Here is a 27555-nt window from a genome sequence, read left to right as displayed (position 1 = left end):
TCGCTTCGCGGCATGATGTACCTCATTTTCTCTTCTATGGCCATCCTGGCTTCCACCGAAAGTGGCGGCGCATATTTTCGGGCCGAGTTCATTCCGTACGACTCCGAGACTACCACCCAGAGACAGCAGGCAATCAACAGCCTATTTATGCGTGAGGAAGGTACGAGCACTGTATAAATACACAGAGGGCACAGAAACCTGTCCTAATTGGAACAGCCAAGGATTTGTTATAGCCTAGTAGTTAAGAACAACTTATTTTTTATTTTTAGCTACCACGTTTGGCAAAACATTAATGTTCAATATTCGCTCTATATCCTTAGGATTTTTTAATTCAACTGCCTTCCCGCTTTTCTATTTGCATCCATTTTCGCAAGTCGAGTGATTACGATTAAGAAGTATTGATACTCCCGTTTCTTCCAGCTGTAGAAAAACATATGCAACGACATCGTGTATTAGACTTTTAGACAAAGTATTATTAAAAAGAACGAAAAAATGAGATGCAAGTCCAGAAGAAGACATACCGGCGGCATTGTGTCTGCGTGTCCTTTTTTTCTGCTCCTGCGTGTCGTTGTTTTCGGTATTTTTTTTCTAGAACATGAACCAAATCGACTAGCAATTCGCGCTTCTGGGCTAAAAGCAAGGTAAACTGCTGATTAACAGCGCTAGGCAAAGGTGACGTTACTTCTATAAATCAGTGAATTTCGTTATCACCGAATTGTCATAAATGAAAGCGAAGCAAGATACCAGTTGTCCGCTAAAGCTATTAGAGTCTAACGGTGTGACGAGTAGCCCGAGTGATAAATATGAGGATAATATGCTGACCAGTATTAGCTGCAAATGTTTTTCTTCAAACGAAACTTTCTTTATCCTGTTCAGTACACAACGCCCAAAAGAAGGTTAGCTTACCTGCAAAACATGCTGTCACGGATTTAGGGTTTCTTTCCACTACGTTCTTCTTCCTGCGTAAAAGAAGTTAAGGCGGTTACGCTATTTCGATGCCACAACAAAAGCTTGCAGCCAGAACAAAATTTTTTAAAGTCTTTCACTATAGAGCATTTCCAGGCAATTCATGAATGTGCTCTCCAAAAATGTCAGTGACCACTTTTATGGAAAGTTTAATCATAGGGAGAATAACGGGGGAAATAGAGACGCGCGAAAAACGTGTGGTAGTAGGTAATATACAACGCAATGTTACATGACGACTCAGATGGCATTCGATATCGGCTGGCTTCAGTGTAGAATATGACGCTGGCTCACAGCAGAAAACTCTTCATTGAACTCTTCCTCACAGATAGCTGCGGTTTCCCAAAATGCACCTGCGTTTCTTTAAGATGTATCTAAAGGCGATATCAACGCCTATAGTTTCGATACAGCTTCCACCTTTGAAATAGTTGTTCTTGAATGCGAGCCAGCATCTATTCGTGGATCTATTTCGTTTCTTCACAACGAACAATTGAGCCGAAATTGCTGCATTATTTTCTTATGTTTCCAGCTGTCTTCATTTCTTTACCACGGGTTGAAAACAAAGCATGCGTTTAAATTAGCGCAAATCAAGTGAGCTATGTTGATTAGACACCGCGAGAAAACTTAGTACAGGTGCTGGTATGTTAGATACTAAGTTTTGGTGCTCAAGTGTAGTCTTATTCTGTCGGTACTAATTACGCGGCCGTGATGCTGCAGGCTGCTCCATGCGTAGGCTGTTGGTACTTCTATACCTTTTCAGTGCGCTCACAAGAAATACAGCGTAGTTTCAGAATTTCCTATTTCTAGAAATGAACAAATATGACCATTTACACAACGATATGCAACACTAGGAAAAATCTGCCTTGATATAACGCTAGAATATCGGTCGCAATAACTGTATCCGTGTATAATCTGGCGGGAACATGGGGAGGGGGGGGGGGTATTGATGGCAATAGGGTGCAGGCTCATTAGCCTCACATCAGTGAGGCTGCACGGGCATAGTACCCCATCAAATGCTGCGTTTCACACGCTTTGATTTCATAATATATCATTTCTTTGCACCTAAAATGATTAGACCCACTGTCGCTTGGCTCACACTTTCTGGTTGGTACGTGCACTGACAAATAAACTTGTTTTTTATGTGATGGAGTACAACAGTCACTGAAGCCAAGGAAAGCACAGCGAGTTCAATTCCATAGAGCACCAGTGTTTCTTCACCTGGATGAGATTTTCTTTGGCCAGCTGGTGAAGCATGAAGTTTTTCGCGATGACAAGCGACGGTGGCGCCTACCTCCTCTGTGCTGTGGTCCAACAGATTTTGGCTACATCGCGCTAAAATACATGTGTTTTCGAGAACCCTGCAGGCAAAGCAACTCACCCAGCGCACGTAACTCGTCAATGTGAGACATATTGAAACAACCACTCTCCATACTTGCACTCCTTGAATGGCATCATTCAAGTCGTTGTTATGCTTGTAGAGCAGTTAGTAGTTTAGACCGTAAGCTGTTTATTGAAGGCACTGCACGGGCACCAGGACGACCTCGTCAAACGCGTCACTAGAAAACAGCACCTGCTGAATTTATCGATGGTTGTACGAAGTGTTCGCCGAGGTTGCAATAAATGTTCGCGAGACTGGCGCATTGTGCAGAAAATTGAGCTAGTACATGAAGATGGTTTTTAGAAACGACTGAAGTGTGCACAAAGTTTAATTTTGCTCCTACTCCACTGTGTCGTGTCTTATCTTGTTAGGTCCGTTGTAGTGCAAGGATGCGATCGGCTTTAATTGTACTGACGCTCAAAAACGGTATTATACACTAGTCAGAGTTTCTCCATTTGCTCATTAAAGGATAGCTCGAAAGCCGTAGGAGTCAAGCAAAATTAGCATTAGTAGGAGCAGCGGGGAATCTTGGGTGGAAAGCGCTTGTAGTGATCCGCGATTTGAAAGTGAAGATTGCGGTGTAGTGGCGATGTGAACAATGTACGAGCTAGCGCTCTTCATGACAAAATAAGTATGCACTCAGGTACTTACGCCAGACCAACGTCACACATTTAAAGAGGAGGAGGTAACGAGTTGATTTAGGCATGTGCACACGGACTGGTGTAGGTTGCATGAGCTCAGCGTTGTTGGCTTGAAAGACTAGTGTGGGGCCGGAGCCCTCCACTACGGCACCTCTTTCTCCCTTTCTTCTTTCACTCTCTCCTTTATACCTTCCCTTACGGCGCAGTTCAGTTGTCCAACGATATATGAGACAGATACTGCGCCATTTTCTTTCCCCAAAAACCAACCAACCAAAGACTAGTGTGGGCACTGCCCGAATATAAGAGCTGCGTGAGGCAGTGTAGACACCAGGGAGCGATGCGCGCTGGAATCTTGTGTATGAAGCCGTCGCTTAGGTAAACGATCTAAGCTACTAGCATTTTTAAAAACATTTGTTGCTGTGGTTTGGGGATCCATGTACCGACGCCGTCAGCTTTACCATGCATCGTCACCAAATTTCGATAGCAGTCCTAAGTTCAAAAACCATATCTGTTCCTGCATATCCAGAATCGCACGACACATGTGGCGCGAAGAAGGACAGTATAGTATTCACAATTCTACCTCGTTTACTGTTTTTCCGATAATGCGCGCCTGCGGCACGTTGTTATTTTATTGTCTATTTTCACTTCTTCCTGCATCCATCACTCAGACTTAGCTGAGTATGAGGCTCACCTGACTTGACTGCACTCTATAATGGTACTTCAGGGTCTAAACAAAGGCCGTAAAATAAAATACTGTTGGTTCAAGAAAAAGCGAACTATTGAAGACATCTATTGAGTATATCGGTTAGGAAACTGCAATTGGGCTGAAAATATCCCACGGAAGCAATTAAAAATTGTTCTTTAATTTAATTAAAGCCACTGACAAGGTGATAAAACTCCAACATAAGCTATTTCTGAGGAGCGCAAAGAAAGAGTCATATCATTTAGCAGAGTAGCGTGCAGTAATTGTCACACTCTGAGTAGGTTAAAAATAGGGATTTATTGGACATGGTGTGCGAAATGAATGCTTGCGCATTGCATAAGTGCCGTTTTCTTGAAAATAGAAAATTGGTCTTTAGGGAAAAGAAATGTTGACCCGCCGCGGTGGCTCAGTGGTTAGAGCACTCGGTTACTGATCCCGAGTTCCCGGGTTCGAACCCGACCGCGGCGGCAGCGTTTTCATGGAGACAAAACGCTAAGGCGCCCGTGTGCTGTGAGATGTCAGTGCGCGACAAAGATCCCCAGGTCGTCAAAATTCTTCCGGAGCTCTCCACTACGGTACCTCTTTCTTGGTTTCTTCTTTCCCTCCCTCCTTTATTCCTTCCTTTACGGCGCGGTTAAGGTGTCCGCCGATATATGAGACAGATACTGCGCCATTTCCTTTCCCCAAAAAGTAATTATTAAAAGAAATGACGCACTATCTGTCTCACATATCGGCGGACACTTGAACCGCGCCGCAAGGGAAGGAATAAAGGAGGGAGTGAAAGAAGAAAGGAAGAAAGAGGTGCCGTATTGGAGGGCTTCGGAATAATTTCGACCACCTGGGGACTTAAACATGCACTGAAATCGCACAGCACACGGGCGCCTTAGCGTTTCGCCTCCACCGAAGCGCAGCCGCCGCGGTCGGGTTCGAACCCGGGAACTCCGTATCAGTAGTCGAGCGCCCTAACCACTGAGCCACCGCAGCGGGTTCTTAGAATGCACTTTGGGCACAACCATTCCGTTCGGCCACACGACTGTGCGAAGTAGAATTCAATTGAAATGGTTCAAATTCTGTACAAACCTGTGCAGCAGCTACATTTCCCTAATTGCCCTTCGTCTTTCGGCGGTATAGAACACTGTCTCTTCTCTTATCCTGTCGCTTTCAGATCCTCGCACTGTTCTAGTATAGAGTTACTGGAAGCTTTCCAGTGACTGGGATATAGTCACTGGAAGTTCTCCAGTGACTCTATCCCTGTTAGAGTCACTGGAAGGTTTCACAGTGACTCTATCCCAGTCCCCCTACCTAGGCGATCTGGTACCCTACGCTCGAGGAAGCAGTGGTCCTGCTTTGCATCGATATTTTAGGCGCCCAGATTAAGACGGCTAATAAAAGTGTCTTCATCGCCCTTCTTGTCTCTAACTTTGTGTCAATTTTTCTGACCACGTATTTCAAAAAGAGTAAGCAGCATAAAACAAAAACTTTATGAAACATTTCGAAACATCTGTGCAGCGCAGAAAAGCAGAATGGAATCATGGTATCTAGACATTAACTGCACTTACTCGTAGCTTATTTGAGACCGCGTGTCTTGGTAACATTACTTTTTAAATTATTTTGCGTTTCGTAATTAGATCGCATTCTCTGGACAAAGCCAGTGCCGCAGTTTTTTTTTCTTGCACTGCCTAAATCATGGACAATCCTCAAAGCCACGGAATATTTGTCCGATACAATTTACCGGTAGCGCTGCAGTGTGTGCCCAACGCAACCAGATCTTTTCCTATACTTCTCTGGACGTTGGTAAGTGCAGAGAGATTTTGCATGTTTGTTGCTTGGTCTCTACTCAATACTGAGACTTTTTTCTGTTGAGACAATAGGACTTGCAGGCTTCGTTCCTCCTCATGCTCTATTAGTTTTTTTTTTTCATGTATGCAGTGAACGCGGGTGCACTATGTCTTCTGCTTCAAGTAAGCGCTCATTATCACTGAGGTAGGCTCCCTTAGTGGAGATAACTTTTTTTCTCTTAACGATGTGGTGAATGTTTGATCTGTCTGTTGTAATGAAAGGTCACGGCCAAGAAGAACGTGAAATATGACAGGTCTGCTGGGTTTTCTTCGTAGAATTTTTATTCTTCGATCTGGCGCGGGACTAACATTTGTTATGTTCGGAACACGCGATGGATCTCATCGTAGCCTGCGTTAATGAATAACGATGCCTCTATAATTGTTCAGTAATTTTGCCTTTCTATTTGAAGGTAGTTTGGTGATAAATTTTTTTAGAGTGCTCATGTGTGGGTAACTTTACTTAAGTTAATGGGAACTTTGCCATGGTGCGCCGCCAGTGTAAACAATGCTGGCCACAAGTGATAATAATAATTGGTTTTTGGGGAAAGGAAACGCCGCAGTATCTGTCTCATATATCGTTGGACACCTGAACCGCGCCGTAAGAGAAGGGGTAAAGGAGGGAGTGAAAGAAGAAAGGAAGAATAGGTGCCGTAGTGGAGGGCTCCGGAATAATTTCGACCGCCTGGGGATCTTTAACGTGCACTGACATCGCACAGCACACGGGCGCCTTGGCGTTTTTCCTCAATAAAAACGCAGCCGCCGCGGTCGGGTTCGAACCCGGGAACTCCGGATCAGTAGCCGAGCGCCCTAACCACTGAGCCACCGCGGCGGGGCCAACAAGTGACGCTCTCATACTGCCCGGGATACGAGGCGGGGGAGGGGGGTACTAACAAGAATTATCTGTTCTCGAAAGAACATCTTTGCAGGTTTTTCTCGCACAGTCCCGCTTTACTGGCTCTCTTGTTAGCTTAAGCGTCCCCATAGACCCACAGTTTGAAACGCCACGTCAAACGCAAGACAATACTATAACTAGCAACCTTCTGTAATATTGTGCTCATATTTCTATGTTTAGTTACATTGTAAGACCACTCCCCTCTATAGTGCCGTATGGCCCTGAGGGTATTTCAAATAAATAGAATAAATAAATACACACACACAAAAAGTCGAGACAGCACGGGCCCTACACCTGGCAGTAAGTAGTTATAGTTGCAGGAAAAATACTCTCATTGCTCACGCCATGCTTAAGAACATTCACTTAAAACAATATGTGCACTTTTTAACTGGAAATTTATCGTGCGTGGAAGTCTGCGATGACCTTATGAGAACACAGCTGCGTCAATCATCACTGGCTACAGCTTTTCGAGCAAAATCTTTGGAGCTTCGCTCCTCGAATACATTATCTCTACCAATTACAGTGTTGCCGCTAGTCTTCGGTTTTCTGTACTTCGCTAGTCCAGAAGTGTTGACTAGTATGTGACCTTCCCCTTGATTAATTTGGTGCCTAGTGCTTTTTCTAAGAATTGACGATACTTATTAAGATTCACAGCCACTGACGTCAAACCAGCTGTAGAAAAGGGTTCTTGGTCCTTAGTTTGCTTCTATCTTGAAAATAGTGAGGAGGAGGCATGCCCTGAACTTCACATTTTCCAGCTGCAGGAAAAGCCTAGGTGCGGAACATTGTAATTTAAAGAAAAATAAAAAGAAAACGGTCGGGAATACATTAGAGGGGAAGGCAAAAGCAATAATATTTTCTTTTTTTTTGTTGAATGAGATGGTTCGTAAGTTCAGGGAACGAAATTTGTTTATCACTTTCGGATTTGCTTCCTTTAAAAAATGGCTTCCATTTGTTATTGCTGATTAGCATGCATGAAGTCACCTCCAATGTGTTGCCGTTGCATTTAAATAAATCTCGCAAAATATACGTGCGGTTTACTACGCGTACCAAAGCTGCGCAAATTTTCTACCGCGGGGGGTGGGGTGGGGTGGGGGGGGGGAGGGTTTAGTTCGTTGTCACTTCACGTTGGCCAGACCACCTTTGTCCTCCTATCACTTTCCCCATTGCTTCTCTCGCCATAAAGTGGTGGATTATGAAAGCCTCGCACAGGTAGAAAATTTTTAGAGTTTTGCTGCTTAGGTTGTAGGTTTCCGTTTATATGTAAGTTTCAAGGTAAAAGGTTGAGCACGAAAGCTTGTTTTTTGTAGCACTCGTTTTTTTAGTATGAAAAACAATATTCCTTCCGAACAATAGTTTATTGAAAAGAAAATTTGTCTTTCACTAACCGAATGTCTCGAATTCAAACAGCGTATTCCTTAAATAATATTCCAGTCGTGTTGGCAATGACGTACGAGTACCTCGGTCTTCCCCTTCGTTCAGACCTAACCTGGAACAACCATATGAACCTTTTTCTTGCATCCGCTAACCGGTCATTAGGTCTCTTAAAACCCAACTTAAAGCATGCTCCTTCCCACCTTCGAACACATGCTTGTACCACACTAATTATGCCTAAAATTGAATATGCTTCGGCTATATGGCCCCGCCGCGGTGGCTCAGTGGTTAGGGCGCTCGACTACTGATCCGGAGTTCCCGGGTTCGAACCCGACCGCAGCGGCTGCGTTTTTATGGAGGAAAAACGCTAAGGCGCCCGTGTGCTGTGCGATGTCAGTGCACGTTAAAGATCCCCAGGTGGTCGAAATTATTCCGGAGCCCTGCACTACGGCACCTCTTTCTTCCTTTCTTCTTTCACTCCCTCCTTTATCCCTTCCCTTACGGCGCGGTTCAGGTGTCCAACGATATATGAGACAGATACTGCGCCATTTCCTTTCCCCCGAAAACCAATTATAATTATATATATAATTCGGCTATATGGGACCCTCATCATCGAATGATTGCAGAACCGCGCAGTCCGCTTCATTTACAAAGATTATTCACGTCATACCAGTATCATAGCTTCGAAGAAACGCGCATTTGTTCAGGAATTATGTCTCCTCAGTAAAGTTGCACGTTTATCAATTATTCATTAACTGTATCGACACTCAGTCCTTCATAACGACTTCTTTTGTTTGCCTTCTTCGATTTTGACCGACGAGACCATCCTTCTAAAGTTACGCGCGTGTCATGTCACACATCTACCCGCGCCCATTTATTCATACCACGAACTATAACAGATTGCAACGCCCTGCCTTCAGCTGTCGCGACTGCCACTGATCCATATACATTTGACGAAGTAATGTCTGCTATTTCTGCCGCTTAACATCTTGCGTTCGTTGTTTCATATGAATGCAGTGGGTAGATTTGCCTTGAATTTTTATTAATGATGAATCACATTGCTTCATTTTAATGCTGTGATATTTCAATGAAGTTGTATAAGTTGCACTGCAGGAAATAATTTTTCACTGTCTGCTCTTCGGTTCCTTTCTCTTTTTTGTTTATTTTATTTTTGATTTTCGCCTGACTGATGATTCTACTGTGTATTTCATTCCAATGTCTTATAATGCGTTTTTGTTTTCCTCGTTTATTTGTGCTTTATTTTCTGTTTTTGATCGATTGCCTGTACCCCCCCCCCCCCCATGTAATACCCACAGCCGTGAGAGCCTTTAGGGGGTATTTCGAATAAAAAAATAAGTACATAAATAAAATATAAATAAATAAATAATATCACAGCTTAATAGCTGTTACCACTGCTCAATATGTCAAGTTCATTTCGCTCTATATATAACATCAACAAAAATTTAAACTCGCATTCACTGTCGATAGCATCTTACCGGCAACTCCCACTGCAGAAGGCCAGTAAAAACTCGTGTGCTCTTATCCGTTACTGTACACATTTTTGCTCCAACATCGGGATTTAAGCCTAGCCCAGACGTACTACCGGAGACTTGGTTGCATAATACGATTCCATAAAAGTGCCAACATTGGTGAAGAAAGCCGAACCTAAAGCTCAACTAAGAAAAGCGGCAGACGGTGGAGGTTCCTTTAGCCGCTAGATTAGCTAGGAATATAATGCGCACTGCGTATCTAGATAGCAAGTGTGCGAAGACAGAGACGCGTCTAACAGCGAAAGGCCCTGGCCTATACCAGTATGCGGCTACCCCACCCTGTGGGCCGTTCCACATGCACATTTTTACTGCAATGTGTTTAGAACAGCTACAATTTTTTTCTCGGAAACTTCTTTGCCCCGTCGATTGGGATCTACATATACAGCTGTGCTACATTATTGGCGTCCCCCCCCCCTACACACACACACACACACACACCATATTTTTAGCCTGTGTGTCCCCTCTTAGTCCTATTGTCATGACCCAAGGAGCTGTGCAGGTAGGCGTAAGAGTGAACCCAAGAACGAGGTCGGCCTTAAATTTTAATCCCAGAGCCAGGTCTAGCCCAAGCGCTCCTCCGCTTCATCATCGCCGCAGCCGCTTCGTCACAGCCGCTTCGTCATCGTTCCGGCCAAGCACGGAAGCCGCGCGGTGGCAATATGACCAAAAATTCCTGCTTTCTTTCTGATGTTCTACTCTATGCTGTAAAGTAGAGTCTGTATAAAAAAACAATGTGCTGCCTGCAGTATTTGCTTATGAACCACGGTGTGAGACTCAATTTCCGTCATCAACGTCCCAAACCTCGGCTAGTGGAAGCCTCGTATCCACTCATCCTGTGCTTTGTATCTCGAGGGTTGCTGAGATTCTCAAAACTTGACGGAAAGAATCCCTTTGAATCGAAAGATTTGACAAATGCCATGCCCTATGGTTCGGGTCTAGCTCAGCGGCGTTTTATTTCGTTGGTGGGGAAAGTGAAATAATTTTTTTACGACGCACAACGCCATTCACCTCTGTGAAAAAGTCGCAGCTATGTGAACTTAGTACTCTGTGAAACAGACAACAATCGCTAACACCGCACGGACAGAAATGCAAAAAAAACTTTAAAAGTACTTAGCGCTCTCAAATAAGCCGTGCAAGACAACCGGCCGCGATCTTTTCAAAATGCTGATAGGGTTAATCATCCTTTTTACTGCTTTGCGAATAATATGTCCTCAGCTTCATCTTTCGCTTCAGTATCTCTGCGACTTACCTTGTTGCCGCTAATCTTCGAGTTGAGTTGTTCGCTGTAACTCGCTATTTCAAACCTGTCGGCAAACATGTGAACTTTTCCTTTAAGCGTCGGGTCTCCCCTGCTTTTTCTAAAGTAGTCGCGATTCTGATTAGCATTCGGTGCCGCTCATGTGCCAGCTGCGGAAGGGGATTTATTATTCATTTCGATGTGTCAAATGCTGAGTTTCATGAGCACATTTCACAAAGCTTCAGGAATTCCACCTTTTGCTAAAAATGCGCCTTTAGAGCATCGCTATTTCGACAGAAAGAAAAATAAAGACAGAATCCGGAGTGCACGGCAGCATGAAGGTTGAAGCGATTAGTGTTTCCTTTCATTTCCGGGCAAGGTGCATTGTTAAAGGAGGGAGCATATATATTTCTTTGGATGCATTTCTGTGGTTGCGAAAAGCGGGACCACCATTTTACTGAAATTTCGATATGCGTTAAAGGGCCCTAGGTGGTCGAAACGATTAGAGCTCTCTATGAGAGCTTGGCTGATAAATGTTTTCTTGGCTTTCACTCGTAAACAATCCACCAGTCATTAATCAGTAATTAGCGGCACCAAGTTGTTCTCGAGGGTGCTGATGCGGGCTAGAAGGTGTAACATCGCCTGTTACATCTGTAATAGCACCGTTCTTTTCTACTTCTTGATTTCTTGCTTTCTTTTCTGCGCTATATATATATATATATATATATATAGCCGTAATAATCCCGGCAACTACGTCATCAAGAGATGACGGCGCATTTTTTGTTGTCATTATCGCGGCTTTTAAAGCCGCTGCAGCAGGCTTATTGTTGACGCACGAACTTCTCTGCGAAAATAGCATGCCATTTTTATACCTGAGAATTTTCTTCTTAGAAAGCCACATCTCTTGGATCTACAGAAACAGGGGCCACACAAGAGCGTTGTCCCTTCTAAGAACGCTCATTCTAAAATAATAAAACGTGGAATTGCTATGAACTGCGTTAACCCCGCCTTCAGAAGAACTTGTCACGTCAGTTGACTGACAGCTTCATGGCTACGCGTGTCGGGCTTTCTTGCTTATAGTATTTCAGCTGTTTGCTAGAGTCTACTCGGAAGAGGACACGTAAAAAAGCTAAACATAAAGAAAATAATCAGAATAACACTTAAGCCATTCCGTATCTGAGTAAGATATTCCGCAACCTCAAAGGACTATAGAAAGCAAATTTTTGCTTGCGTGTTTTCTTCTTTCAAACGATGCGTTAGACATTCGTATACATGAAGCACCCCGTGGTATTCGTGTACGTCCGCTAAATAGTTTACAATTGAGTTTATCCTTGACGCTGTTTCGGTTTCATCGACCGAATGATGGCTGTGACGTCAAGTTTATGCTTTGGTCAAGTGATCCACTAGAAAAACAGTAGTATAATCGCTCACAGGTCATTTTTTTTCATGCCGTGTCTTGGAAGGGGCTGGATTAAATGTCGTAGTGAAATAACACTACATGTCATATATTATGTTACAGTTTTTCTAGTGGATGGCGTGATCAAAACATCAACTTGAAGTCACAGTTGTCGTTCGACCGATGAAACCGTAACCGAAACAGCATGTGAGAAGAAATTTATTTAGAAAAGATTTAGCCGTTGTAGGCAAATACCAGCCGCTAATCTATGTATTCTAATGTCTAACACGTCGTTTGACAGAAGAAAACGCGCAATAAAAATAGGGGACAATAGTTCTTTAAGAAAATAACCAGCCGTTACAGCGTTTAAGTTTTTTCTGCAGCACGCAATGTGCCAAGAAGTTTCCAATAGTAACGAGAAAAAAGAAGGCGCCGTGCATTATTCAGGACGCCACGAGGTTCACGAATGCGTAACAATGGTCTTCTACGGTACTCTCCTTACTTTTAAAAAGTGTAAATTGGCCAAACACTCCTATGTTCTAATGACAGAGCTGTAGAACACTTCAGTATGGTAAAGGATGGTTTAGTGGCCTGCTTGCGGTCCATTGACGTAAATGCAAGTGTCAAACCATCTTCATTAAGACGTTGTTTCTTGGTTACGCTAAGGAAAAGCATGAGTGCGAAATCATCGAAGTTTTTTTCATCAAGAAAGCTGCTAACGGTGGCGTCAGCGCACCTGCGCTATCGCTGCTTGAATATGGAATGACTTCTTCGGAGAACTGCGATTGCATTCTACGTCACGAGAACTCCGCGTATTTAAGCGTCTATTCTCTGCAGATAAAATCATTTGGATGTGCACCATCATCCTATATTGTTTGTTCCTGCTCTTGTGGGTGCCTTTTATTTGTGCTGCGATTATTTCAACACTATGAATAGGAACCACTTAGCCACTTCGGCGAGCCATTACCGTTAACGGCTCACTGTGTTGTCACCTTTTCTTCGCACAGAGAATACCAGTACACTGCACCCGCAGTACCTTAAGAGACACTATCATCGGATAAGTGTGTATGCTTTTTTGGCATTTAACAAGCAGCGAAAAAGCCCTTTCGGTCAAGCACCCGAAGGAATACCGAATTTCAGGAAAAACGCCGGTTGCAAATGTCAATGTTCGCCATTTAGTCTTCAAGGTAGAGGCCGCCGCGGTGGCTCAGTGGTTATGGCGCTCGGCTGCTGGCCCGAAAGACGCGGGTTCGATCCCGGCTGCGGCGGTCGAATTTTGATGGAGGCGAAATTTCAGAGGCCCGTGTGCTGTGCGATGTCAGTGCACGCTAAAGAACCCCAGGTGGTCGAAATTTCCGGAGGCCTTCACTACGGCGTCCCTCACAGCCTGAGTTGCTTTGGGACGTTAAACCTTCATAAACCAAACCAAACCAAACGAATTAAATAAGCGTGACTTGCCAGGCCAGTTGGGGCACATTGCCTGAGAGCGAGAAATAACAACAACAAGAAAGAACGCCTGCAGGAGAAGGACCGCGCAAGGTTCATGCAAAAACTCAACTGATTTGAATGTTCTGCACAAAAACTCTCCAACAAACTCGGGCGCGCATGCGCACATCTCTGTGTATTTGAGTAGTCTTCGTACGTTCTACAAATATCAAACAGTAACTGGTGAACTACTGGCTCACTGAATGCATGTCATTTCTTTCATGGTTTCGGTGAAAAGTAGTTCGGGTCATATTTAGTTATCAATTTATGATTAATGATATGTTTTCCTTCATTACGCCTTGTTCAGTTTTCAGAATTATATTAATTTGCAAGTTCCCCCAGGAAGGGAGAAGGTCTCTTCGCACTATAATGTCCAGCTTATCACGCACACTATAGAATGAAAATAAATATTAAAAACATTTTCTCCTCACAAATGCATACAAATTCCTAACATATTTGCACACAATGTATTTTTCAAAACTTTTTAATGGAAAGTCAGCGCGAAGTAGAGAACAGGGAGGCTTGAACCCTGGTTGACCAATACGGATTGTGAAGGCTAACTCCACCGTAGCATGCCAGGTCAACAACCAGGCAGACTTCTCCCGTTTCATTAAAATCTCTCTCCTCCTCCTACTAACCCCACTGTTATAAGCGCCTAGAATTCCAACGGCGGCAGTTGCACGTACATTGCCGGGAGGTGAATGTTTTTTTTAAATTTTTCTACTGAATAAATGTTTTCGCCCTATTATGTGTACGCTGTTTTGTCATACGTTTAAAAATTACTGAAGCTTGTTGACTGCAGTTAGGCAGACGTTATCATAGTAATTCCCTCAGTAATTGCCAAAAATGTTTCAATTTTCCGATTTTTGTACCCGTAACGAAATGATTCTGTAGATTCATAACTCCATTCTGGCGTTTTCATTGCCTTGGAATGAGGCATTTAATGCCTCATTCCTAGGCAATGGTGTTGTAGGCAAAGTGGTGTTGTAGACGATTATTATCGAACATTTTTTACTGTCAAAATCTCGATGGGCGTTTCATAGTGTTATAATTGTGTGCTCCCTTCCTGATTTTAAACTACTGGTGAAGAGCTCGGAGAAATTTCGATAGCCGTTAAAAAGAAACTCAAAAGGCCAGCCCGCAACTTGGGCCGGTACATTAGATTTTCCCTCTCGGCTTTATCGAATTTGTAATCTATTCCGACGTTCATCCTCTCCGCCCTGCCTCTTTCACTATAAAAAATTGTCCTCGAAATAAAATCATTTTTGCTACTATGCCAGTTTATTAAATTCGCCATCGGATCTTTCCCTCATTGGTGGTACAAGTGTGGTACTGGAGTGGTTTTCTTTCTCAGGCCTCGAATCTAAACCTTCTGTCTAGGTCTTAGCGATATATGGCATGTGACCTTCAGTGAGCCAGCGACCATGGTTGAAAAATATAAAATAGCTTACGTATAATACCCAATAACCAGTAGCATGTTTGGACAGCAGTGTACATTATAAGGGACTACAAAGAAGTCGAAAAGGCTGGAGCTCAGATGGAGAGGTCAGGTTCGCATGTTTTCTGGGAGAAGGTGATGGCAGTTGGAGCAGGACAGAGCTGGTTTCTTTTATTTCTATGTTTTGCTGTGGGGAGCTCTTATCGATAGTTGATACTATCCGGGCACTGCTCTGCGACAAGCCCGAGCGTATGTGACTGCGAATGTTGCTGTTTACTCAATCCTGTCGCTCTTTTCGAGGACTCTTAACCAGAAGAGCTAGGCCAGGGCCTTTCCATTGTTTAACTCTTTATATGTCGAAAAAACACGAAAATTTCCCAAAATCGAGATTTTCAAAACACGGTTGCACCATACGCTCTAGGACTATAGACCAATGCGTCGACACGCAAGTAGACATCACGCCCTTCCCTAGTGGTCTGACGCTACACCCCACAGATAAACACTGGTATCGGTTTCACCTTCGCATAGCCGGCCATTGCACATGTCCTTTTGCGTTTAAATTTTTGCTCTGTCTCTTATTGTTCTGCTTAAGTATCCTATATGTGCTTGATTTCTCACTAAATCAGTGAGTTGATAGCACTGTGTTGTCTTGGCCTTCCTTCACTATCCTCAGTTTTTTTTGCTGATGTAGCCATGTCAAGTAGCCACCAGCTCACCCAACTTTATCTCATTCACGAGATAAAGAGGGTTTAAAATCTGAATTTCGCGTATGCCGTGTATTCTTCTCACAGCCTTTAACTGGTCCAAGCTCGTTCCACACAAAAATATGACGTTGGCGGCATCTTCATCATTGCTTACAGGTAAGAATGAATATGCCGCCTACGACCCCAGACGCCTTCACTCTGCACCTCGAGGCGAATACGTTAACAACTAGTTAGCCTTCTAGATATTTCCTCGGACTAGCAACGTTGGCGTCGGCCTCCGCAAGGCCACCGCGGTGTACCCGCCTGAGAAACTGCACCTTATGGAACCCACTTGTACAGATGCATTTTTCTCTCCCTCCTTTTAGTCCCCTAATCCCTCTTCCCCAGTTCAGGGTAGCCAACCGGGACCCCTTTCTGGTTAACATCCCTGCCTTTCCCTCCTCCTCTTTATCTATCCATCTATCACGTGCACAGTGCCTCCCGCCCCTCCAAGCACGCCCCGAATGCAAAGCGGATTTTTTTATCACCTGGCTACAGCCGCGGTACCCCAGCAACTAGTACATCCGCTATAATATACCAACTGCCTTATGTATCGATTTATTCGCGATCGCAAGGCACCTGAAGCTCGATCATTCGAGTTACAAACACACAATTATCGCGTGCTTTGCTTTTCCAGAAAACATACTGGCGTTAGTTTGTGGTCGCGAGCCACCTGGTGGAGAAAGAAGAGAACTAATCCGCTGTCCCACTCACAGTGAACTGGACACGGATTAGATTTGGAAGGGAATCACGTTCTCAGATTTCTATATTTTCGCCAGACTACTCTGACTACTGACTTTTCTGGTGGTTGGTTTCAGCACGAACATTTGTTTATGTTTGGAGCGGCTGCTGTGATATTTACAAGACGATAAGGCCAACGGCAAAGGTCAAGGGATGAACTTTCAATTGCTTTATTTCCAACTTCAAGATATGTTTGCGTACTATATCGCTTTAAGTGGAGGGCTGACTCTTGAACCAAAATGTTTAAAGTTCAAAAATTATATCATTTGACTGTTTTGTCCCCTTGTACCCAGGTTTGCTGCAGTCGCTCTAGAGCGCATTTGGGAATCGCCTTCGGCACCACGTTTAATCCGTCCTTTGGTGGAGCGGCCCCAGAGAAGCCCACTTCCCAAGACAACGCGTTTTTAAACCGCGCGAAAATATGTGAGCAGAGAAACGCAAAAAACAACCCCCTTTATTTCCTTCTGTCAATCATCAGAAAATGACGTTCAAATCCGCAATGTCACGAATATCATGAAACCTTCCAAAGATTTAGTAATATGTCGACAGCGTGAACCGTTCGCTTAGTCAACGCCTTATCGCCATATGACGGAGGGAAATGGCAAACTTAGCGAGAGTTTCCGCATATGCATGAGGCACAGGCAGTCGTATTGCCTTAAGTTTTTCTTAGAGCAGGGCGCAGTCCTCATTCCTTTCGTTCGCTAATCGTATTGCGTGGCATTGTAAGGGTAAGTCACGTGACAGTAACTGCTAGCAGCATACTTGGCGCCTCGATCGAATCTCGCAATCAGTATTTCGCTCGTTGCCATTTTGTTTTCAGGCCTTTACGGGAACCGTTTTGGAGCACATTTTCGAAAACCGAGAGATTAAAACGCGAAGAAAGAGTTTTCAAATTGGGCGGAACAGCCTCCTGTGATCTTTCGCTTTGGCAATGCATGCGAGGTCACTTGACATGGGTTGCGAAGTCAAGGCTGCATGCAGTGCGGTCTGGAACAAAAATGCAAGCGACATGAGTTATTTGTAACGGAATTGAAGCGCCAAAATGAGGGGGTTGTGCAAGCATTACAACAAAAGAAATTTTTTTAGCAAATATATGTGGGACATAATATAACGAATTTCACTAGTTACTGCTACCAGGGACTATACCAGGTGTTTCAGGGAAAATTCTGTTTTTTTTTCAAAAATAGGCTTTTTGGGCATAAATATGACTTTTCCGCCTTATTATTACCAGTGTTGGCGAAGAACAGAAAAGCGGTGAACCGTTTTGAGTAGTAAGTTAGCTAACCAATTTTTAATAATGCACTTTTTAACTATTAGAGTTAGCCTCCTAGTTGCAATCAGAGAATTGCAGCCGGACCTTAGTAATAGCCATAATAGTTTTTAGAATTACGAAAACGCGATTATCCTCGGCGTTGTGGCGACAAAATTTGGCTGCATCGTGCCAAAATACATACGCTTTCGAAAAGCACCCAGGCAAAGAAACCTTTCCAGTGCACGTAACTAGTGAAAAAAGCCAAATTTTGTCGAGCCACAGCGCCAAGGGAAATCGCGTTCTCCGAATTATAAAAGTTTATATGGCTATTACTAACTGCCGGCTACAAATCTGTGCTTGGAACTAGGCGCCTCTATCTAATAGATAAAAAGTTAATTATTACTGGTGAGTTAACCTGCTTACTACTTTAAACGATTCACCGGTTTTCTGATTTCCACGAACACCAATATTACTATGCCACAAAAGCCACATTTTTGCCTATTTTTCATATAAACTGAAAGTGTTCCCTGAAACACCTTTTATATCACTATACGTACGTAGATCGGTCATGTTTGGGCTCCATAGCATCCGCTACACTGCCATAAAAAATTTGTTGCGGAGAACAGTTTCCCGATTCGCATCGTCATAGGGTGCAAATCAAAGGAACATTCGGTGCTCGCATGATAGTAAAAGAAATGGAAGGGTGTATATTAACAGGGGGAATTTAAGGATGGAACTTGAGTGCCAGAGCACTTACCGCGAGGGTCTAACTGCTGCTTGCGTATCCGCCTCATTTCAAAACCCTTCTCTCGGTTTCTCGCAAACAGTCGGTGTTTATTAAACAACTGTGCAGTAGCAGTGGTAGCCACTGTTGAACTATGAGCATGGTTGCAGGAGGCCGTAACGAAACGCTTTCCACACTGGCATCCAATGAGCGGTTCTCTCCCTCTGTTTTCTGCGTATATAGCTGGATTTACTCCTGGTCTCCTCCTGTGACGTTGGGCTAGGGCCCCAACAATTCTCCTAATTTCCCCACTACTACTTGAAATACTCGTGAAAATTTCCTTTGAACGCCATTTTTAGAGGAAAATTCTTTGGAGGAAAGAAAATTATCCGTATTGAACATCACTGCGGCTTTGGAGTTCACGTGTATGGCATTAGGTTACTGAACGGAAATAAGACGAAACACAGACGGGGCGGAGAGGCGAATGGCGCGCTACTCGCCTTATTCGCGGCCTTATCGCTCTTTATATTGCAACGCTACTTTAATTGCAGCCCCGCCGCACAATGGGCAAACTTTAAGGTCGGACTATTCGATGAGAAAACGTCTTGTGCATGCTTGTACCGTTATATTTTGCCTCTTGCCGCATCTGCTAATCCCTGGCCAGAAGTAACCCCTGCTTGGGATCATACAGGAATGGAGTAGTTTCTGTGATGCCTGAAGAAGTCCTGTGGCTCTACGTGTATACAACTCATATCATCTTCTCATCCGCCCTTATGACCATACTTACATACCACTCTGTTCTTCCGTCGAACTTCCGTCCAACAATTGTGAGTTATCCAGTGCCTGATTTAGAAAACAAAGCGCTTATGTATACGTGGCTAAACCTCTATTGAAGTTGCGGACGAGATGTAGGTATGTGGCCAACGCGCACTATTTTCTTGCATAAGCGAAAAAATAATGAGGTCTGAACGCACTGGGGAATGTTTCTCTTACTGCCGCTAAGATCAAGACTCAGCATAGCATCGTAAGGTGCTCTGCTAGTACTGACGAGAACGCAATTCTCGTTCCACATGCTTGTGACCTTTCCTTAAGTTCCAAAGCTCCAGAGGCACGAGGTTGGTATTTCTAGCAGGCAATGCTTGACGTGAAGGGCATTTTGTTTTCCATATTTTCGTAGTGACTCTAAATCTTCCTTGCATTTCGTATAGCAACTGTCTCTTTGAGAAAATATATTGATATTTCGTTGCATCGCATGTCATATTTTAACCGACATTCATTTTAAATGTGAAGGTGAACTTTATAACTTCAAATCCATTACGACTTCTGACAGCAAACACTGGCCATCAATTCCTGCTGGTACTTGTGCGGGCAGTTTAGTATGCAATCGCTCTCCCTTGTTTATTTTTTGGGTGTTGTTGCTAGCAATCGAGCGTCGACTTTTGATTACCAAATATGAGGGACACAATGTGTTGTTGTCAACGCTCGAGTTCCTTGCGTCCAGACTCTAAGTTTGTTTGTGTAACCTTGACAGTTCTGCAGATAACACTCCTTCGATGTACTTTTTATGGTTTCGTTTACTCTAATGACGTAGGGTGCTAGCAGACGTTGAGGAATTTTTTTCTCCCGCTAGGTGCAGTAAAGGTCGAACGGCTTCTTAGAAATGAGAAAAAAAAAGAGTAACGTTCTTGGATAAAGTAAACTTTTAAACTAACAGGCCAAGGATCGTTCTGCATTCGTTATGTAAAGGCGAGTTAAGGATGGTGATTGGGCTGCTGGGGTCACGTCGGCATGTTCTTGTTGCTAGGCGTTCTTCTACGTTTGTTTTCAGTGGTAGTTAGCTGCGACTGACACAGCTTCCAGCTTTTTACAGCAAGAAGTGGTTAGAGAAGTGGGCGTCAGTAGTCAGTAGCCCGCAGAAGTGAACAGCGCCAGCCGTTTCTGAAGAGGAAGGAGCTGTGAGCAGGACAGAGAAGGCAGTGGCGTGCTTAAATGCCCTTTTCGACGCAACTGCGGTTTGACCGTGCCCAACTGAGACAAAAATCACGGCGGCAGCCAGAGTGGATTGAGCCTTTCGTACGTGAGAGTACTTGCACATAGACGACAGCTTTTTAAAATATTAAACGAGGAGCGCCATATACAAATGGCAAATACTGCAAAACAGCGTCGACGGGGATATCAACATAAATGCGGCGTCAACTGCATGAATCCGACTGCTGTTTGAATCAGCCGCCGTTCCATGTACAGCGTTGAAGCCTCCAAGTGGATGAGCAGAAAATCGGAGGAAGAGGGAAAAGGGTAGGGGAGGAAAGATGAAGCGCGCAATAATAATAATAATAATAATAATAATAATAATAATAATAATAATAATAATAATAATAATAATAATAATAATAATAATAATAATAATAATAATAATAATAATAATAATATTAATTGGTTTTTGGGGAAAGGAAATGGCGCAGTATCTGTCTCATGTATCGTTGGACACCTGAACCACGCCGTAAGGGAAGGGATAAAGGAGGGAGTGAAAGAGGAAAGGAAAAGAGAGGTGCCGTAGTGGAGGGCTCCAGAAAAATTTCGACCACCTGGGGATCTTTAACGTGCACTGATATCGACCAGCACACGGGCGCCTTAGCGTTTTTCCTCCATAAAAACGCTGCCGCCGCGGTCGGGTTCGAACCCGGGAACTCCGGATCAGTAGCCGAGCGCCCTAACCACTGAGCCACCGCGGCGGGTGAAGTGCGAGAGAAAATGGCTGGGATTGGACACATATGGCGCCCACGGAGTGGCGTACGGGGTGCTCCCTTGAGTCAACACTTGCGTCGCAGTATATAGTAAGGCACTGGCGTGCGCTCTGCGGAATGTGTCCATCACCGGGATTAGGCCTAGCATCACGATCAGATAAAAACCGCATTTGGCCGTGAACGTGGCAAGCGACAGCAGACAGAGAAACTGGCCGTGTCCGGACCGTCAAATCTATGGCAGCCGGTCAGAGGACTTCGCTGCCTTTTCCAGTTTCCTCCCACCACGTCCCCCTAATTGTGCTGAAAGCCCCGTGTGTGAGCCGGCATTGCTTTGCACTCGAAATGCTTTGTTCGGTAACAGTTGAAGTTTTGAGCTTGAGAGCGTAATGCTTCTGGGCAAAGTCTGGCTTGCAACGTTAAGCTTCATTTGTCTGTGAAAGCGGTTATAGCTGGTTCAGGAGTACGACTAAGCACATTTGTGCGGCCCGCGTACTCCATCACTTTGTTTTGCTTAACTACGGCTATTCGTGACGCTTGCGGAATCTATAGCGAAGGGCTCCTGCCCTCCTTGTCGAACGTGAATTAGGAACTGCATGTAAGAAGTACCCGCCGCGGTGGCTCAGTGGTTAAGGCGCTCGGCTACTGAGCCGGAGTACCCGGGTTCGAACCCGACCGCAGCGGCCGCGTTTCGTTGGAGGCGAAACGCAAAAGGCGCCCGTGTGCTGTCGATTTCAGTGTTCGTTAAAGATCCCCAGGTGGCCGAAATTTTCCCGGAGCCCTCCACTACGGCACCCCTTTCTTCCTTTCTTCTTTCACTCCCTCCTTTATCCCTTCCCTTACGGCGCGGTTCAGGTGTCCAACGATATATGAGACAGATACTGCGCCATTTCCTTTCCCCAAAAACCAATTATTATTATCTAATGGCTAACCAGCGTTCCTTGCCAAACGAGTGATAGTGATGCACTGCATTGGCCACGGAGTCGATGCATGATCACGAAACAAGTCATTAGAAAAAGTGAAGCCGAGTAGCTCTTTCTTCCTTTCTTCTTTCACTCCCTCCTTTATCCCTTCCCTTACGGTGAGGTTTGGGTGTCCACTGAGTATGAAGCACGGATGCTGCCAGATCCTCGAACATTCAACAGCAAATAATCTGCGGAGCACCATAGTAAGTTTTCTGCAGATGCTCATAGAATCGTTTATGGTATTCAGTACCCGCCACACCGCCACAACTGGTTTAATAGCGGCTGAAAGAGTCGAGAGCATTGCTGATACTGACCATTGATTCGAACGTACCATATCTGAAGTTCCTTTCACTTAGGAATAAAAAGTGTGTACCTTTGTTCTTTGTGTTGCCTTCTTACCGACAAAATATTCATTGTTAGGAAGAATGCGCGCGATATTGTAGTAATGTAAACTCCAATTATTTGGTTATTATGCTACCGATGCTTTGAAACCGAGCGACAGACCGGGGAGTTTAGTAAAGTGAGTTTATGTAGAACGTCCACTGTTGTTGCCTTTTTATCGAAGGCTTTACATTCATGATGCAGATGAGAACCCGAGACATTTCTTAAATCGCGCTTATAGTCTGCTAAGCGATCATTAATCCAGCGGCCAGTTTGGCCATTGCACACTTTCCCGCACAGGTATCTGATACACAACGCCCGCAGCACATTTAACAAACGGAACTGCATGCTTCTTTTTGCATTCAGTTTTCTTTCTCTTGTTGGGAGTCAACTGTACAGCAAAAGGAAGCTAGTTTTTTTTTTGGCGATAAAAGTCACGGCTAATAAGAGAGTAATAAGGGGCGCGTTCTGTTTTAGCCGTAAGGCTACGCTTGGGTGGATGTCAGTGAGTAATTACTCCCTTATTACAATATTGTTAGCAATGTAGTGAAAACATAGATATAATACACGGCTGATAAATTATTCATATCATTTTCATTTCGGAGAAAGATAACTAGTGTGATGTTCCAGGTGGTCCGCATTCATTTCTGAAGAAAATACAGCGCCCGAGACGTGAAGTTCAGCGCAGTGCGTGTCACTCCTTAGTTAATCCATGCTTTTGATCCCTGTATTGTCTTCTGCAATTCATTTATTTCTAAGAGCGTTGCTACTTTGTAGGCCAGGTAGATTGACAGTCTGACGAGATCTGGAAATGTTGATGTGCAGGCGATAATTTTAGGTTTCACGAACGTACTGTGATCAAAGAAGAAAGAGTGTGAATTTATTTTTCTTGCAGTCAGATAAACGGCCCTGGTTACGCTTTGATAAATGTCCGTCTTAAACACGATTATGGTTGGAAATCTTCATTTGGTACCAAAATGGATCCTTTCCTTTAGTAGAAGCAAAAGATTACAGTCACTGACCAAGTCAAAGTAAAAACAAATTGACGCAGCGGAAGTGCTCAACTTTAATCTCTCTTGAGGAGGAATCGATATATGCGATATATATTATATTATGCGATATATATTAAAAGACCAGCCGTTGTCCTGTGTTGTACTCTCCTGGTGCGTTCGTCTTTTTTTTTTTTGGCTGGCATTTTCTTCTTTAAGATGCCATACCAACAGGCCCACCATTCTGCCTTGCGATATATATTGCTTGCAGGGAGTGTGCTTCCAGTCAAACATATCAACTTTGGATATGTTTGAACTTCAACTTCGGACGCCGAGTCTACGACTGGTATAATAGGAGTCACCAGGGTGAGAAATCATGTGATTTTTAATATAAAGAAGCTATGAATTTAAAAGGTCTGTAGAGTCTCCAAACAACTGCGCAGCTGGCTCATTATGCCTATAATTGGCAATTTGCTTGTCGAGCGGAATAGAAAAAAGGGCAGCTTAATAAAATTAATCCATTTCATTAGAGCGCCCCTGGCATACTCCAGGACAGACGAGACAATAATTTTAAGGTCGTTAACCGCATAATGATATTTTAAAAAAGGCCAACAGAAGCCATTGGATACAGGGCTGAGATCACGGGAAAATCATTAGAGAAACTTCTTGTCAACTGAGCAGGACAGAAATGATGTCAATGACATTCATTTAGGCAGGAAGAGACGATGCGGACATATCCATCCAAACGTTGTCATAAGTAAAAAATAATTTTCATGACTCTTTTCGCCTATGTCGACAGTTGTCAGGCAGGAAAAAGCGCATTTACTGGCGGCAAGGATAAATTTAAAAAAATTAACGTTGTCTTAGCTTTGGTTAAACCGTGTGAGAAGCAGTAGCTTCACGATGGTTTAGCGTGGCAAAATCTTCTTATGCTGTTCGTGGACCGTTTCTCTGGTATTTTCCAGACTAAACCAAAGAAACCAAATAAAAATACCAAAGAAACGGTCAACGAAGCCCATAACAAGGTTTTGGCAGGCTAAACCACCGTGAAGCTACCGCTTCTCTCTCGGTTTAACCAAAGCTATAGCACCGTTAATTTTTTCCCAGGCGCGCCGGCGCTCCTTCCGTCTGTACTCGGTTAAAGATGGCGTGGCTTTACGGCCTATCACGTAAACACCACGTTTAGGCTCCTCGGCGAACCCCAAATTCGAGCACGTGACCTTTACCTTGACGACCTCAGCTTGATCTTGACTTGACCTTGAAATGGCCCTGACCCTTGACCTTGACCCCGGACCTGTTTATTTGCTTGACCATTGGTGTGACCACTGACCACCCACCCAAACTTATAAACTGAAAGTTTTACCTTGGCTTAGCCTTGAAGGCCATCGGCAACGCACGGCGATCTCACCCGAGAACTCTAGTAGTGAAGCTACCGCTTCAAAAGTTCCCCCAGTCGATTCAATCTAGTGACGGTCTTACCGAAACGAACCGGTAGCTGTGAAGTGCTTGGCGGTGTAGCGTATCCGCTCACGAAATCGGCCAGAGGTAGCGATACCTGTATTTCTTTTTTCTTTTGCCTTTTCTAGTTTATAAAAGCTCCTTTCTGGATGAGAGCGGCCCTTCTGAATAAAACGGAGGACCCTATCGATACTGGACAACCTCCGTTTGTTGTAACAGTCTATTCAAGCTTAGGCCGAATACGTGAACAGAAATTTTCATATCTTGCTGAGGTATCGAATGCGTATTACTGCCTTCTAATCAAAGTGTTTGCAACCAGTGACAAGTTTTTCAGCAATGAAATGTGTTCTAGTAAGCAGCGGCAGACAGCGTTTACTGTAACTCTTGAGGAGTGTCAAACATTCTTGTTAATGGTACGAGATTTAAATCTTGCTGCGTAAATGCACGTACCTTTCCGGTAACTACTTTTATGTTTTTACTATACACAGCATTTGAGCTTGAAATTTTGGTCTGTTACCTTCCTTCCTACATGTCTACGTTTATATGTTTTTATATATTTTCGTTTGTGCTTCTAGTGTTGTATCGCCACTTATCTGCTCTTATGTAGTCTTTTTGATTGAGTACCTTTCTTGTCCTTTTTTTCATTTTTTTTGCGTTGTACACGGCATGCATTGGTTGCTTCCCACTAACGTTCGATAGTGATATATGATGGCTGAGTCGCCCTTTGCAGTTGTTCCTTTGCTCTGTTTTCCTCTGCGACGAGCATCGATGTGTTAAACAGGCATTACAAGGGCATTGCCAAAGCCGAACTAAGAGTCTTAGTTATGACACAGGCCGCTGATTCTTAGGTCAGATGAGGTCGGGTTAGGTTAACAGTTCTTGATCGAAGTAGTTCTTTCTGCTCTTGGCACCATAAAAAAAAAGTCTCGGACATTCCACCTTTCCCCGGGATGAGGATTGAAAGATGTCTCTCAACAAACCCAATAAGCGCGCGCGCAACCGTTCTAAATACCACCTAAACCACATGAAGAACGATAGGCCATTCAGCGAATGGCCCGTTTGGCCCACACGGCCCGTCCACACTTCAGTAACATTTTCATTAACAAGCAGGTAAAAGACGACGATACTGCCGAGAACTTACTACTGCAGCGGCGATGACTCCGTTTTAAATGTGGTAGCTAAAGTTTTGCCAGTCGTCAGGCCCGCTGCTCGATCTGAAGCGGTGCGCGTTGAAATGCGGGTTGGTATAGTGCTCAGAAAGATTTCTTCCCAAGTATAAATACAACTGACGGGAATTTCGAAAATGGCTTCTTCGCCGCCTATGCTTTCTTGGGAGAGGTCGTCAAGAAAGATTTACAACGAGAATCGGTGTTACAATTATTTCTCCTTTAGTGAAAAAAAAAAGAAATTTGTAGTCACTCTAACGCTTGACTTGGAAGTATTTTTTTCGTCCTGTATCCACAGTGTTCCTACACGTATCCTGTCACGGCTTCATAGTTTCGTTTTAAGCTCATTTATTTTATTTTTTCAGTCATACTCTAGACGCTTAGCGGCCATCGTGAAGGATCTTGTATTATCCAGACGTTAGCACGAAAACGCAGCGTAATCAATCAAAAATAGAGCACTTCGTGCTGACGTAAGCATTTGCTCTGTGTTCTTCGGATTTCATAGGGCAGGAGCGAGTGTTTTCGTCTGAATGTTGAAGATAGGAAGGGACACTCACGCAGAAAACAGACAGGACGTCTGGCGCAAGAGTGAAGCGAATTCTTCGCCGGTCGAGTATTTTGCACAATGTAATAAAAAAAATGCTATAGCGACATCAGCAAATGTCTTTTGGCGGTTTTCAGCGTCACAAGCACCGCGTTTGTCAACCTTTCAAAATTTAAACATCACTCAGAACATGACATATGAGAGGTGCTCATCTCTCAGAAAAGTGTCAAAAAAAGAGGAATTCGTCTCAGCCGATAGCGAATCTTAGCGAACGCTCTATCAGAGTATAAAAAGATCGACAGGAATAATTAGCTCACCCAGCGCGAAGAACAAACAATAGAAAAGATCTCACTCCGGCGTCGAAGTCAAAGCACGCAGTTCAAAGGCTAAGCATAACTGAGCTCGTAGCATTATCCCCGCCACAAGAAAGTACAAGGCGGTGCTTCAAGCAATACATACCGCAAAAATTTAGTCACTGAAAGAAAAAAAATTGGGATGAGCGTCCATCATTGAACGCAATACAGCAGCACGCGAACGATACCAACAAGTGAGGGTCAAATATTTCCGGGAATCCCCCAGGGTGGAGTAGATTTGAGATAAGGGAGTAATTACTCATTGGCTTCCACCACAGCGCACCCAAGCGGCTACAAAGAAAAGCTATACAGCTTTCTCAGAAGCTACATAGTTAAAGAATAATTCTTCCTGGCCCATGGTTTGAACCTAGGACCACCGCTTCACCGAGGCAGTCGCTCTACCAACTGAGCTAACCGGAACAACGTGCTTACGGTAGGGTGAGAGCGAATTGATCAATAACTCGAAGTGGGAACACTGTTCCACTTCCACAGTGCCAAGGGGCAGTTGAATCAGTGATTGGTTGACAGAGGTTCCCCAGGAAGAGCAACATCGCTAGACCGCTGTGCCACTGTTCCGGCAGTGGTATGAGGACTCTACGCTAA

The 27555-nt window shown here is 44.0% G+C and overlaps 1 long non-coding RNA gene across 1 annotated transcript; it reads right to left on the bottom strand.

The window, feature by feature from the left end:
• On the bottom strand, positions 1-26193 carry LOC144107734 (uncharacterized). The gene is made up of 3 exons (XR_013309367.1): positions 26031-26193; positions 907-959; positions 1-141 (listed from the first exon to the last, which is right to left on the bottom strand). It is a non-coding gene; the product is annotated as an uncharacterized LOC144107734 (long non-coding RNA).
• Between the last annotated feature and the right edge of the window lie 1362 nt (positions 26194-27555).

The sequence above is a fragment of the Amblyomma americanum genome, chromosome 10 (assembly GCF_052857255.1).
Source record: "Amblyomma americanum isolate KBUSLIRL-KWMA chromosome 10, ASM5285725v1, whole genome shotgun sequence".
Lineage (NCBI taxonomy): Eukaryota > Metazoa > Arthropoda > Arachnida > Ixodida > Ixodidae > Amblyomma > Amblyomma americanum.
The sequence above is the reverse complement of the archived record's forward strand: the minus strand, read 5'-3'. Positions and strand labels throughout refer to the sequence as shown.